Source organism: Sinocyclocheilus grahami, unplaced genomic scaffold, assembly GCF_001515645.1.
Source record: "Sinocyclocheilus grahami isolate Dianchi unplaced genomic scaffold, SAMN03320097.WGS_v1.1 scaffold517.1, whole genome shotgun sequence".
NCBI classification, from domain to species: domain Eukaryota; kingdom Metazoa; phylum Chordata; class Actinopteri; order Cypriniformes; family Cyprinidae; genus Sinocyclocheilus; species Sinocyclocheilus grahami.
Genome location: NW_015505696.1, coordinates 1,122,754 through 1,137,670, shown reverse-complemented (window position 1 = coordinate 1,137,670; position 14,917 = coordinate 1,122,754). Strand labels below are relative to the sequence as shown.

Sequence of the window (14,917 nt, the reverse complement as noted above, 5' to 3'; positions counted from 1 at the left end):
TTAAAGCTCTCCTTATGTACAACTCTGCTGGGAATGAGGGTCTATTGATGTCAGCTTACACAGATACCACTCATCACGGTAGTGAAGAGTCATGTCCGCCTCTTGTTTTATATTTCAAGTGAAAGGAATTGAAAAACACAGCTATATTTATATAAGGGGGCCACCTCAGGAGGGTGAGTAAAAAGAAAGGCATTACAGTGAGGATGTGTGGTGTCACAACACAGAATAGGTGGTGCTGGTGATGATGGTGGTTAACATTTTGCACTGCCAGCACAATAGAGTCCAGGTAGGCAGACCCATAAAAAGTGGAAAGATACAAAGCTCCCCTATCAGCACTGTGCCCTTGAGCAAGACACTTAATCAAGATCGCCCCAGCGGGACTGAAGCAGCATGGCGTGTACTGTAAGTTGCTTTAGATAAAAACTAAATGACAAGCAGCAGAAAAAAGGCTACCTGGAACACAAATATTCCCTCATTTAGATATTAATAGATACAAAACACTCTGAAAACTGATCACCTTTAACAAAAAAGGGTACGGTAAAATAGGCCGATCTGAAATCAGATTTGATAATCCAGATTGAAAGCCATTGTAAAATAGCCAATACATACATATGTACATGCCTGTAAACTGTGAAAAGGCTACAGTTAAGCTGATGGTACATAAATTGTGGAGTCAGAAATACACTAGCGTTAAAAGATTTCGTTTTGTCTCTTATGTTCATCAAGGTTACAATTGAGCAAAATACAGTAAAAAAAAAGTAATATTGTGAAAAATTAAAATTTAAAACAACATTTTGTAATTCCTATTGTAATGTATTTTAAAATGTAATTCATTTCTGTGATGCGCAGCTGAATTTTCATCATCATTGCTCCAGTCTTCAGTGTCACATGATCCTTCAGAAATCATTCTAATATGCTGATTGGCTGCTCGAGAAACATTTGTTATTATTTATTAAACAATTATTATTAACCATGATAAATAAATCAATAAATAGCAAGTTCAAAAGAACAGCATTTGTTTGAAATCTTTTCTAACATTATAAATGTCTTTACTATCAATTTTGATCAATTTTATGCACCCTTGATCCTTAATTTCTATTAAAAAAAATAGTAGAGTATGTCAACCGATAGACATTCTTCTACATTCTTTTTCCACTGCAGGCAGATTTAAAACATCTGACATGAGCATACTTTGCACATTCTGCAGCAGACAGGTAATGTAGACAACTTCCTTTAGATTTTGAAATGTCTAGCCACAAGGTAGTTTTGCAACTTAGTGAATTAATACAGAACTTCAATTATGTGAGGTCAGACCCTCCAAGGTGTGTACAAAATTGGCTATTTTACAGCTCCCAGGCTTACATTTAAAAACAGATCCAATCCATATTTACAAACCAAAATCTTTTGAAAAAAAAAAGAAATGTAATTGTTTTTTGAAGTTACTGCATTTTATAATTGTATTGTTTCCTCATAACATAAAACCAAGCAGCCACAGTTAACAGGATTTTAAGAAACACTTTTATTAACACTTCTTAACTGTAGTTTGCCTCAAAGAAATGTTGTCAATTTCGTCTTCTCTCCTTTTCCCATTCACAGACACATAGACATTGATACCTGCTGTCAGAATCTCTAAACTCATGCTCTGAAACTCAATCAGACCCTCATTTCACTATTTGCAATTCACATAACAATGTCAGAGTTTACACAGACTCGCACACCTGTCTATGCTGAAAGGTCGACATGGTTTTTGATCCTGTAATGTTGACACAGTTGGTGCTGTCGGCAGGTCCATGTAGCATGATGGCCACCAGAGTGAGACTGACAGAAATACCACGTTAATGCATGATTCAGTATTTCTAATGAATATCTCAATTATTCTGTGTCTGGTAAAGATCTGTGGCATTAAGCCAATAACTACACAACAGAACAATCATCTCTCTGAATGGATTTCAGACAAAACTTGAACTGTATAACTCAAAGCACCCGACAGAACACATGCGCTATGTGGGCGTTTGTATATGTATGTATATAATATTTTTTTAATGTGCACCGTCTCAAGTCAAGTTTGTTTCCAGATTAACATGTTTGTGGACTATAGACACTAGAGGTTTGAAAGGATGAGATGCTTTTGTTCATAAATATAGTTCACAATTCAAACAACTGAGATGTTCTGTTGATCACAGAGAGCAGATACAGTATTACAATCATATGAAAACAAAATAATCCCCACGCTCTTCCTGTGAGTTCAGGTGCTTGAAAACAAATAATAAAGTCCATAAAAAAGAGATCTGCATGCTTGAAAGGTCTTACGAAAATACTTTGTTTTAATACATAATGACAGCCAAAGAGAGAACATGTATTTTTGTAAGACATTTCCAGAGAGCAGATCTCTTTTGAATGGATATAATCATAGATCTATTCTCTCTCTTCTTTTGAAAAAAAGAAGCACGTACAAAAGCTGTACTCACACAGGAAAGAAAAATCACAGATAAGATCTCTTTAACATCTCAATTGTATCTTTCAGACAACAATGAGATTTAATGAGGAGAAAATTAAGACTTGCTTACTTGGTCCCATGCATAAGACCACACTAATCATTCTTCTCATGTAGAGTTTTAGATGAAATCTTCACAAACAATCAAAAAAGTATTTCTCATCCCGTTTTAAAAAAGACCAGGGCTGCCTTCTTAACGCTACGTCGTTTAAGCAGAACCTTATTAATACGTGTTTCCTGAAATGTTCTTAGTTAAGTTTACCTTCTGTAAGTCATACTTTCGTAAGGCTGGTCTGAACCACTCTTAGCTATACCTTATCAGTTCACAGTTCTTTACATTTCGGTCTATACGAATATAATTTTGAAGATGTAATACACCCAGTGTTCAATTAGGCTCACTGAAGTGTTTTCATGCAAAGAATAAAACTGTTATTAGACTGATGGTTGTTAGCTTTTTTATTATATTATCCAAAGGTACATCAGCTGGCAAACCATTAGACAGTAAAAGCTTAGAAGTCTATTTAAAGTAGGAAGTCGTGAGAATTTAAGCAGCACCATTGCACAGCGCAAGGGTGTGTGTGGAGGCTGCGTCGGGAGGCGTCTATTCTCAACCCTAAAAGCTTTATTCGTTGTTTTAGTTAATACTTTGTTGAATGATTTCTCCCCAGTGTTATTGTGTTGACACTCTTGTGGTACTTGACGCCTACGACAAGAAATCTGGTTTGTTTTGGAAGTTATTATTTGTTTTGTCCCTACTTATGTTATTGTTTATCTATTAAACTTACGTTGTTAATTTATTGGGAAAGTGTTAGTAGAGAGGTGGGTGCCATTTTCTTTATTTTGTTTTTCTCTTGTTTATGTTAGTTAGGGAGGTAGTTATATCTATTGTATTTTTGTTTTCTTTTCTTTGTGTAGCTTAGTCAGTTTCTCCCAAATAGTTAGAGGGTTTATGTTTGTTATTTTGGCCTTGCCCCCTCTTGAAGTCTTGACATCCTTCCATATTAGTCAAATAAAATAACTTGTTTTTGATATCGAGATTCTTGGCCTTTGTTAAAGCTCTGGGGTTGAGAATTGAGTCTTGCTGCCTCCACACATCACCTTTTCTATTCTGTTACTTGTTCCTCCAACCCTAGACTAGCTGGGAACGTAACAAAAGGGAATGATTGTTGTGTGGAGTTTGGTCAAACTATGGCAGAGATACAGCGAATGGTAGTGCTAAATCAAAGACAGTGCCGCCCGCAGAGCTATTTAGTGTATGTGCAAACTTTAGTCTCCTGTCTGCCACGTCAAAAGCTGCAATTATATAAATAAATTAAAAAAGAAAAAGAAATTGCCTGCCACGGCAGCAAATTCAGCAGCTATTAGATCTTGTTGGTCTGATTTTGTAGAGACAAACTAGACAGAGCTGAAATTCAATTCAGCTGCTGGCGGCTCTCCTCTTTCTCTCTCTTTTTTTTCTCCACCATAGTAGCTGTTGATTATGTGTTTCGCGTGTTGTGCAGAAATGAGTGATTTACACCAATAATGTGATGCGGCTGCTTATAGGGTTAGATCTCTGCCACAATTCTGCGTGCGAAAGATCATATTTTGAGCGCGCAAAAGTGCATTTTGCACACGCGCGATCTGAGTTTTGTGGAGAAAATACAAATAAAAAAGTAATTCGAGCGCACGAAAATCAATTTTGCATTTAAAATAAGTTTTTGGATGTGTGCAGACCTTCTCTTTTGCACGTGCAAAGTTTCACTAGCTTGCTCACCTGATGCCCGCCCTCAGTGCTCTCTAAATGCCAACATCTCACTTGCTCAACACAACCCACCGTTACAATATGCCATAATTGCAGCCAATCAGAGACGAGGCTGCTAAATTCTGATTGGCTGCCTTGACAACCAATTACAACATTCCATGCATTGCTGATGACAGCGGAAGAGGGTGATATTCTGATTATATTTTTTTCCAAGCACATTTTACCAATTCCAAACAACATCAATCTTAATAACTACTATTAATCGTGTATTTAATCAGTTATAACCTATATATTGTTGTTCATGAAGGCTGGAAGTGAAAAATGCCTCATATTCAGGTGTGCATAATTATTAAGCAGGTTGTCTTCTACAGATAAAATCTCGAGATGGACTAAAAATTAACTCCCAAAACTTACTGCCAGATTCTGGAAGATAAATTACTCAAACAGTGGTACAAGAGGATGTGGTGCTGGTCCTTCAAGAGTCACTCTCTCAACGTAACTGTCTATAAAGCCAGTTTTCATGTTTAAAAAATCAGTTTTCAAGCATTGTACTTCACATTTTACTACAGTATGTGATAGTAAAGTAAAGAAGTAGGGGTCATTTTTTAGGATTCTATACTTAACCTAAGTCTATGAGAACCTGACACCTTGTACTTCTGGAGACTCCAGATAGGTCGCAGTTCTGGAAAATGGTGGCGCTGGAGACTAAATGGATCCTGGTGATTTCACATCTAATTCTTCACCTTAATTCCTAATTATTTTGCAGTTAACATGCATCTTTTCTTCTCCACATGTTTTTGACTGACCCTGCTGACCCACTGAGCATTTTGCTGTCCAATGATTATGCATTAACTTAGCAATTTTATTGTATTGTATTAGTTTTGAATATTTCTCATGGGCATTTAATAATTCCAGTCTTGAGTTAAATCTCTTTTTTGGCTCATTTTATCTGTAAAAGAAAATCTGCTTAATAATTATATACACCTGAATATAAGACATTTTTCTCTTCCAGCCTTCATGAATAATTATAGATCAATTATAAATGATTAAATACAAGATTAATAGTAGCTATTACGATTGATGTCGTTTGGAATTGGTAAAATGTGCTTGGAAAAAAATATGATCAGAATATCAACTTGCATCATAATTATGCATGCACTGTAATTTTCCTCTTCTGCTGTCGAGGTAATGCAAGGAATGTTGTGATTGGTTGTCAAGGCAGTCAATCAGGATTTAGCAGCCTCGTCTCTGATTGGCTGGAATTATGGCATATTGTAACGCTGGGTTGTGTTGAGCAAGCGAGCCGTTGGCATTTAGAGAGCACTGAGGGCGGGCATCAGGTGAGCAAGCTAGTGAAACGTTGCATGTGCAAAAATCCAAAAACTTATTTTAAATGCAAAATTTATTTTCGTGCGCTCTAAATACTTTCTTCTTTGCGAGACAAACATTTCTCCACAAAACTCTTTTGCACGCTCAAAATATGATCTTTCGTGCACAGAATTGTGGCAGAGATCTAATCCCATAGCTGCTGGGCAATCAACCCAGGTTGTGCAGACAATGACACAATTGAAAATATATTATGATAATATAATATGATAATATAAATGACCCTTTCAAAGGCCAGTGAAGGTGTACTGCCAGTTACTGATGCGCATGATACATTTGGGCATGAGGTTGCAGGATCACACACTTATTTCGAAATTATATAAAATATCCAGGGTTGGATTTAGTTTGCAATTTGGATTACTTTTATAGGATTCCACGAGTCCTGATAAACGCAATTTCAAATATTTATGAAGTACTTCTTGTTGGAAGATTTTTTTTTTCTTTTGTTAAAAGCTGTTAAATTATTAAGCAGTGTCTCATGTAGGTTTTTCCCCTTGTATTTTATGTGGTGACCACTGGGAGGTGCTCTGGGCATATATTTTTCTTTACTTGGTTTTCTTCCCTGACGTGATGTAGCCTATGTTGGCAAGCGAAAGTAAAAGTTTCTCGCAAGTTTGTTGCATTCTAACAGGAAAGAGTTCTGTGTCTTTATTTAAAATCAACACTTCTTTTATAAAGAACACTGCTTTCTCACATAACGCACTGAAGCAGCCCTGGCATAGAGCCTCTCGAGCCATCGATATCAACCAATTCAGCACCACCGCCAAGAACAGCACCTGGTAATGTCGCACGTAAGAAGAAGGTATATCTTACGCAATCTCCTAAGGTATAGCTTGAGGAACAAGCCTAGGAACACTTTTAGTTAAAATATACATTTAGAGTCTTCGTAGCGCGCTAAGAGACAACGTTATCAGGAAACGCACTGCAGATTATCTGAGCTATATGTCCACAACTAATGGTCAAAAGTTTGGAAAGATTAAGATTTTTTTTAAGTCTCTTCTGCTCACCAAGGCTGCATTTATTTGAGCAAAAATACAGTAAAATTGTGAAATATTGCAATTTAAAATAACTGTTTTCTCTTTGAATATATTGTAAAATGTAATTTATTTCTGTGATCAAATCTGAATTTTCAGCATCATGACTCCAGTCTTTAGTGTCACATGATCCTTCAGAAATCATTCTAATATGATGATTTGCAGCTCAAGAAGAAAATCAACACTTCTTTTATAAAGAACACTGCTTTCTCACATAACCCACTGAAGCAGCCCTGGCATAGAGCCTCTCGAGCCATCGATATCAACCAATTCACAACAATTGTCATTTCATTATGGGGCCAAAGATCCAGAACAAGACTCACTTTCTGTGTGGGAGAGATGGAGAGAGTATTACAGAGAGATTCACAGCGCAGTTGACTTTCAGAGCATCGGGACATTTTCTCTTTGAATATATTGTAAAATGTAATTTATTTCTGTGATCAAATCTGAATTTTCAGCATCATGACTCCAGTCTTTAGTGTCACATGATCCTTCAGAAATCATTCTAATATGATGATTTGCAGCTCAAGAAGCATTTCTGATTATTATTAATGTTGAAAATGGTTGTGCTGCTTCATATTTTTGTGTATGTCAACAATTGTCATTTCATTGTTTCTATCTGTGTTTCTTCTAAGGAGGATGATGCTTAAATGAAATAAGAGCTACAAAAGAGCAACCAATTAGATTTCCCTGTGCGCCAGAACAACTCTACATAAAATATTCACTCTCTATTGCCATGAACTACTGTAGCTTGTAATGTGAATAATTTTAGAGTCATATTCTCCCGGCTAATTCAGCTCTCGTTCCCAGAACCACAGCAGGGAATCTCTGCTTTAGAGTCAAGACACGGTGCACAAACCCACAGACAATTAACCAGGCCACTTCAATCTTTTCTATTGTCTTTCAAGGGCTGCCCTCAATTATATACACAGAGAAAACTGATTATTTTCTCTGTGGTGAGATAAAGTTTCTTCTTTGTGGATGGTCTGGGCTTTATTACGTGCTGCAAGCCGTGAGGATTTGCTCAATATTGACTGGGGTGAGATTTCAATCGTGCAGGAACAGGAAACATATATTTTCCTCATATCCATCTGCCATTTACTGCTCAGATAAATGGAATTACATATTCAATATGCATCTTTCCAATAATATAATAAGTATCAGGCCCAGGCAATTATAGATAATCTTTAAACTGTAATTTGTATGGATTACTACATCCATCATACACAGTGAGCAAGTCATTAATATGCAGTTGATCTCATGTATTTGTCTAATCTTTGTTGTGTGTGGCCTCATAAACACTGACCTTGGGCTATGAAGGACTGCGCTGTATGTTAGCGGTGTTTTTTTTGTTTTTGTTTTTTTTATATTGTGGTTGTCATTTTAGCAGTAAATTTTATTCTTTGGCAGGCTAAGTGACTCATTAGTGATATTTAAACAAACCACTAACCCCAAGGTTTAAACTATACCTTTTATGCCACAAACATGATTGATACCTCAAATCGTGCAGCCATATTATTAAGCAACTGAATTCATAATTTTCACCAGGCTGAGAGTAAAATGTGCAAAAAATCCCACAAAATCACATTGAGAGACCAGAATAAAAAGACATGAACAAGAACTTATTTTCAACTTGACAAATACCCAGAGCACCCTAACCATTTGTTATTGACTTGCATGGGTGTTTCATTGGCCAATGCTGATATCGAGAGAAAGCCTTTAAGACCTACACTACCATTCAAAAGTTTGGGGTTGTTAAACCTCTTCTGCTCAACAAGTCTGCATTTATTTGATCAAAAATAGAGTAAAACTGTAATACTGTGAAATATTATTACAATTTAAAAGAAATGTTTTCTGTTTGAATATATGTTAAATTGTAATTTATTGCTGTGATGTAAAGCTGAATTTTCAGCATCATTACTCCAGTTTTCAGTGTCACATGATCTTCAGAAATCATTCTAATATGCTGATTTGCAGCTCAAAAACATTTCTTATCATTATCAATGTTGAAAACAGTTGTGCTGCTTCATATTTTCATGGAAACATTTTTCAGGATTATTTGATGAATAGAAAGTTCAAAAGAACAGCACTTATTTGAAACAGAAATCTTTCATAACATTATAAAAGTCATTACTGTCACTCTTGATCCATTTAATGCATCCTTGTGGAATAAAAGTATTAATTTCTTTCAAAAGAAATAAGAAAAATAAAATCTTACTGACCTCTTAGTTTAAGTTAAAGGGGTCATGTGATGCGATTTCATTTTTTCCTTTCTCTTTGGAGTGTTACAAGCTCTTGGTGCATAAAGAAGATCTGTAAAGTTGCAAAGACTAAAGTCTCAAATCCAAAGAGATATTCTTTATAAAATTAAGAGTCAGCCACGCCTACCTAAAACGGCTCGTTCTAACACGCCCCCACATATCTACATCACTATGTGGGAAGATTTGCATAACGCCGCACAAATGTTCACGCAAAGAAAGAAGGTGTATTTTAATGCATTAATTATGCACTTTATAATGTATTGTATGATCTCATTAATAATCATAACCACAGTAATAATACATTATTATACTTATGTATTCATTGTTGCACCTTTAAAAAGTATAATGCATTGAAAAATATTATGACAAAAATCGATTTCAGCTGTAACAACGAACCTACAAATATTGTAATGCAGGGCTTGACATTAACGCTTGTCCGCTTGGTGAATTTTTCTGAAAACCCAATGAAGGCATTAAACATTTATTTTAAATCAAATGAAAATTAAACCCTTTTATTTTTTGGCAAACAAACTGAGGTTTACTGTTGAAATGTATACATGAAAGAAAAATGTTGTCAATATTCCTTTATATATATATACAGTATCCTTTAAATATTTTTTAATAGGCTAATAATTGTATAATTTTTTCTACAATTAAGTAATTAATCTGGATGTAATATTTATTTTTATCATTTAATTGTTTTATTTAAATTTGAAAGAAAATTGAATATTTAAATATGTACATTATACTGTACAAAAGTAATACGAGAGTAATATATTTATGTTACATGTTAAACCGTACTTTTATTTTTACAGGTTGCCATGAAGTTTCTGTGTGTATACAGTATGATGATGCTAGTTTTCTCAAATGAAACGGTAAAATTATCGCGAAGTGGCTCTCACAGCAGCTCTGGAGATTAAGTTTTTGTGTTCATGCCGTCATATAGTGAGTCGCAGAGGCCGGAAATCACCGCGAGTGTCACGCGTGCTTCAGTATTTGTGCAGTAAACAAAACCGCGTTTTTATGAATGGACTCCACGATCCCATCCGCATTTTTGCAGAAACCATATTGTCCCTAGAAATTTAACCACACTTCAGAACATTTCAGCCTGCCCTGTGTGTTGTTTGAACGAGTTGCAGGGGTGACGTCACGTCACAGGGTCTCTCTTTCTCTTTCTGTAGCGTATGTGCCCAGATGCGTTCTTAGGTACCGAAATTGGGCACCGATTGATTTAATGTGAATTGGTACTCGGTAGTACCGACGCAATTCAGTCGGTACCCTTAAAAGTACAGAGTTCGGTACCCAACCCTAGCAGAATAACAGCACAACTGCCAGTTCTATCTATACATGAAACAAGTATGGGTTTGATTCAGGTGCATTTCTTGTTTTATCTGTAATTAACTTCATAAAAACAATCTGTTTCTGTCTGTGTGAGGTGGATGATTTTGTTCTCTGCTCAAAGGAGCTTCTCTCCTCCGGTTTATCCTGTGGGTGGCTCAGTGCAGATCCATCTCTCACGTTAATAATGTCCTGACGTGAGGAGAGTACAGCCAAGAAGAGCTATGTTACACCTGCACTGCAATACAACACAACACAGGATCATTACACGCTCCCCATCACCACCTAAATAAACACTGAATGCACAGGTGTGCACATGAATGGAGGTCCATGTGCTCTATAAGCATTATTTCCTAACTTTGTGACTGTCATCATGAAACATAATAAAGAGAACTTTGCAGAGGAAGGACATGTAGCAGAATTACAGGAGATCTGTGTGCGTTCAAGTGCTTTAGTATCCTCTCAGGACCTAATCTCCAGCTAAACCTTACGATCTGTCTCCATCAATCTTGAGAGGCTGGACGATCTGCATTAGGCACCGATGGAATGACGTGCTCAGGTTCCTTCAGACCTGAGGGCAGAGTTTGATTCCTATATAGTGCTGCTCTGCTGAAAGACGTTTCTCATTTCATGCTTCATGTGAACAGACCGGTGTATGTTCAACATGCAGCTCACGGAATCAGATACGGTCCGACAGCATGCTAAGCGTTGAATATATAAAAGTCCAAGCATTTTCTTAAAGGCATAGGTCACACATTTTCAGTATTTGCTCACGTTACAAATCTGTGTGAGGTTGAGCAAATTTGACAGAATTTCCATTTAAGAGTGAACTATTCTTTTCAAGCCTGTTCTGACAGAAACTGGCAGAAGTATTGTTAAAAAAAGGCAGGAAATTGAGTTAAAGGGGGAGTGGGATCAGAAACATTGCCTACACATACCTACCAACCACGCAACACATGGCACACACACACAACGTTAATGTCTCTGACATAAAAAAATTCTGTGCTTGTTTAAAAAACAGCAAAATGTAGGATGCATTTAAAAAAAATAATACATTTACATATACAGTATATAATTCAAATAATAATAATCATTTAATGTAGAGCCCGACCGATATGGGTTTTTGAGAGCCGATGTCGATTCCGATATTAGGGAGTAAAAAAGGCAGATATCGATATATATCGGCCGATATTCTTTATGTGTACATTATAGGACAATACCAGTCAAAAGTTTGGACAAACTTCCCATTCGTGTGTCCAAACTTTTGACTGGTAATGTATATAGAATACAGTAATATAGTAATGCAGTATACATAACAGAATAAATATATAGATAAACACATTTTTTGCTATGATCACTCAAATGTGGTGATCAAACACTTATAATAACGTGACAAATATATGTAATGGAGGCAGGGTAACAATTTTAAAAATAAACTTTATTATCCAAAATGAGTCTGACATCAGTGCACTGAACAGTAAAGTTGAAGTTTATTCAACTTTATTTAAATTAAATTCCATTCAACTTTATTCCATTAAAGTTTATTTTACTTTGGAACATCATTCACGGATTTGCGCAACGCCACTGTCTTCACACACAGATGAAAGTGATGAAAGTGAAAGTGACGTGTAGCCAAGTATGGTGTCCCATACTTGGAATTTGTGCTCTGCATTTAACCCATCCAAGTGCACACACACAGCAGTGAGTAGTGAACACACACACACACACTGTAAAAACACACACCCGGAGCAGTGGGCAGCCATTTTTGCTGCAGCACCTGGGGAGCAGTTGGGGGTTTGGTGCCGCAGAGGCTATTCTGTTTTATTGATCTGTGGCGCATTCATTTTGATTCTTTACACGTGTAATGATGTCCAGTGACTTGTTTGCATTATTTATGCATTATTTTATTTATTTGTAAGACTTTTTTATGACTAAATTTGGTAATGGGAGAGTAAAAATATTTTTAAAACGTACACCGTTCAAACTAGGCTGCTTATGTTGAAGTGTTTGGGATGTGGCTTTTAATGATGAGACCTTTTTTGTAATCAGGCTTCCCAAAAAGTATATAACAATTTGGGTATAGATTTATCGGCCAACATATCGGTTACCGGCTTTCAAAAATAAAGAATAATCGGTTATCGGTATCGGCCAAAATTTTCATATCGGTGCATCCCTAGTTACCACGGTGGTTATTCACTCCCCCCACCTTCAATTCCTGACGGACCTGAGCCTCGAACCTGCAACCTTCGGGTTACAAGTCCAACTCTCTAACCATTAGGCCACGACTGCCCCCACACTTCACAGAGAAGTGTGACATGATATATACCTCTGTAAATAAATACAATTTAAATTCATGTCTTGCGCACTTTAATGCCCTTTGAATGTAATATGTGCGTTCCCTTCGAACTGGAATCATGGCAGAATATCCTGTGATGTCTAATTCGCAGGGCACTTACGATCGAATAGAACAAACCTCTGAAGTGATAAGAGAAACATACAAAATGTGCAGAGCGGGGGGTCGCGAGGAACAGGATAAAGAACCGCTGCTTAATGCGTCTCACCAACTAGGTGACAACGTAGCGCTAAATCACAAACCTCTGAAGTGATAAGAGAAACATACAAAATGTGCAGAGCTGGGGGTCGCGAGGAACAGGATAAAGAACCGCTGCTTAATGCGTCTCACCAACTAGGTGACAACGTAGCGCTAAATCACCTTTCTCTTTGGAGTGTAACAAGCTCTTGGTGCATAAAGAAGATCTGTAAAGTTGCAAAGAATAAAGTCTCAAATCCAAAGAGATATTCTTTATAAAAGTTAAGAGTCAACCACACCTACCTAAAACGGCTCGTTCTAACACGCCCCCACATGTCTACGTCACGATGTGGGAAGATTTGCATAACACCGCCCAAATGTTCACGCAAAGAAAGAAGGCGTAACTTTTATTCTCACTGTAGTATTGTTGTTGCTGCCGCCGCCATGTCGTGAAGATGCTGTGTGTTTTGTTGTGAAAGCGAAACTACTTTGTTTGGTCTTCCAAAAGAGGACGATATATGCTTCGTCATGCCTGGAGCTGATCCGTGCTGGTCACTGAGGAAATACATCAACTTCACGCTGTATTTATTGTATTATTTAATTAATATTAAATAATACAATAAATATTAAAAGAGAAATGTTCAAATAATAATTTAATACTAATCGTTTGTGAAATCTAACAACAAATAAAAAACTGTAATAACAATAATAATAATTTAAAGTAATTGTAATATTTTTTAATTAAATATAATAAAAATGACTGCAATAATAATAATAAAAATAAAATGTAATCCAAAAACAAACAAACAAACAAAAACAACTGCACAACTAATTACAAATGCAGATCTGCTTCTCAGTCAAACTCTGCAATTATTATGGAAATATTTGTGTCACCTACACATCAGCAGATCATGAAAAGCATGCATTTGTGCAGCCTATAATTAAAAGAAAGGCTGCTACCACTTTTATTATATTTTCACACTGCTCGAGTGTGTGCGTGCACAAAACTGTTGCTGACACATGAGGAAAGCTTCTACACACTCAGTACCACAAAGTGAAACACGCACAGTTGTATGCCTCAGTTCAGTCCAAGGGCTACTGATCAACAGAGAAAGAGCCTGATCAAGGCCAAAGCAGCCAGCATCACATTCATGTGGGGGTAAAGTCAGCTGAGGCTCTCATTCAAAGACTGCTGTATCTGCACCGCACCTGTAAACTGCATCTCTGAAGAGACTTTTGTCATGAAATAAGTCTTTGAATAAATCATTTTGTAGATTAAACAAATGGGAGGCAGTGGCTGTGGTGTCGTGAGATACGGTCCATCTGTCTCATGGACCGATGGGGGTCTTAATGTGCCCATAAGCCCCCGGAGCCCCTCAATCACATTCTCGCCCCACACAGGGGAAATACTCCCAGTCAACCAGCAGGAGAATAGCGAGCTTACGTATCCCAGCATCCCCTTCCTCCAGCTGTCCTCGAAAGATGCCGTATGCTTCTCCACCCTGTGTTTCACTCTGATGAACGCTCTCGCCCCAAAAATAAACACATTGCATGAATCTCAAAGCTTCTTCTCCTAAAGAAACGTGGCACACAAACACAGAACAGAGAAGAGAGGTGAAGTTTGAATTAAAAGGATAGTTTACCCAAAACTAAGGAAATTCAATATAGTTCATTTATGTTTTAGACCCCACTTATGTTGACTGTTGGGGGGAAAAAACAACTCAAAACTTCAAAATATATTTTTTTACGATCCACAGAAGACAGGTTTGGAACAGCATTTTCAATCAAATTTTTGGGTGAACTATCCCTTTAAAGCCCCACAGAAGTTATATTCGATGAAAACATTTTTACACAATCTTTATCTTGACAGCAAAAAAAAATCAGCATTCAGCTACATGATCAAGATGACAATTTGATTCAAAAGAAAATGTGTCGCATAGTGATATTCACGTCCAAATTGAATTTGCCTCATGTCTGTCAGTTTGAGCTTATCTACTATGCTGGTCATATAGGCCTAAGCTGATAAAACAAACTCTTAACAGATATACACATTTAGGATTTACAGTCTTTCACTTCCTGGAAAATGGACCAAAAATATTGATGAATCATATGCATGGCTGCATACAAATG

The 14,917-nt window shown here is 36.7% G+C and overlaps 1 protein-coding gene across 1 annotated transcript in view; it reads right to left on the bottom strand.

The window, feature by feature from the left end:
* LOC107554865 (receptor-type tyrosine-protein phosphatase F-like) overlaps positions 1-14,354 on the bottom strand; it is a 70,724-nt gene extending 56,370 nt beyond the window's left edge. The window contains exon 1 of the mRNA XM_016237503.1: positions 14,232-14,354. The gene's annotated coding sequence lies outside the window, so the exon portion shown is untranslated. The remainder of the gene's footprint in view (positions 1-14,231) is intronic.
* Positions 14,355-14,917: the final 563 nt, after the last annotated feature.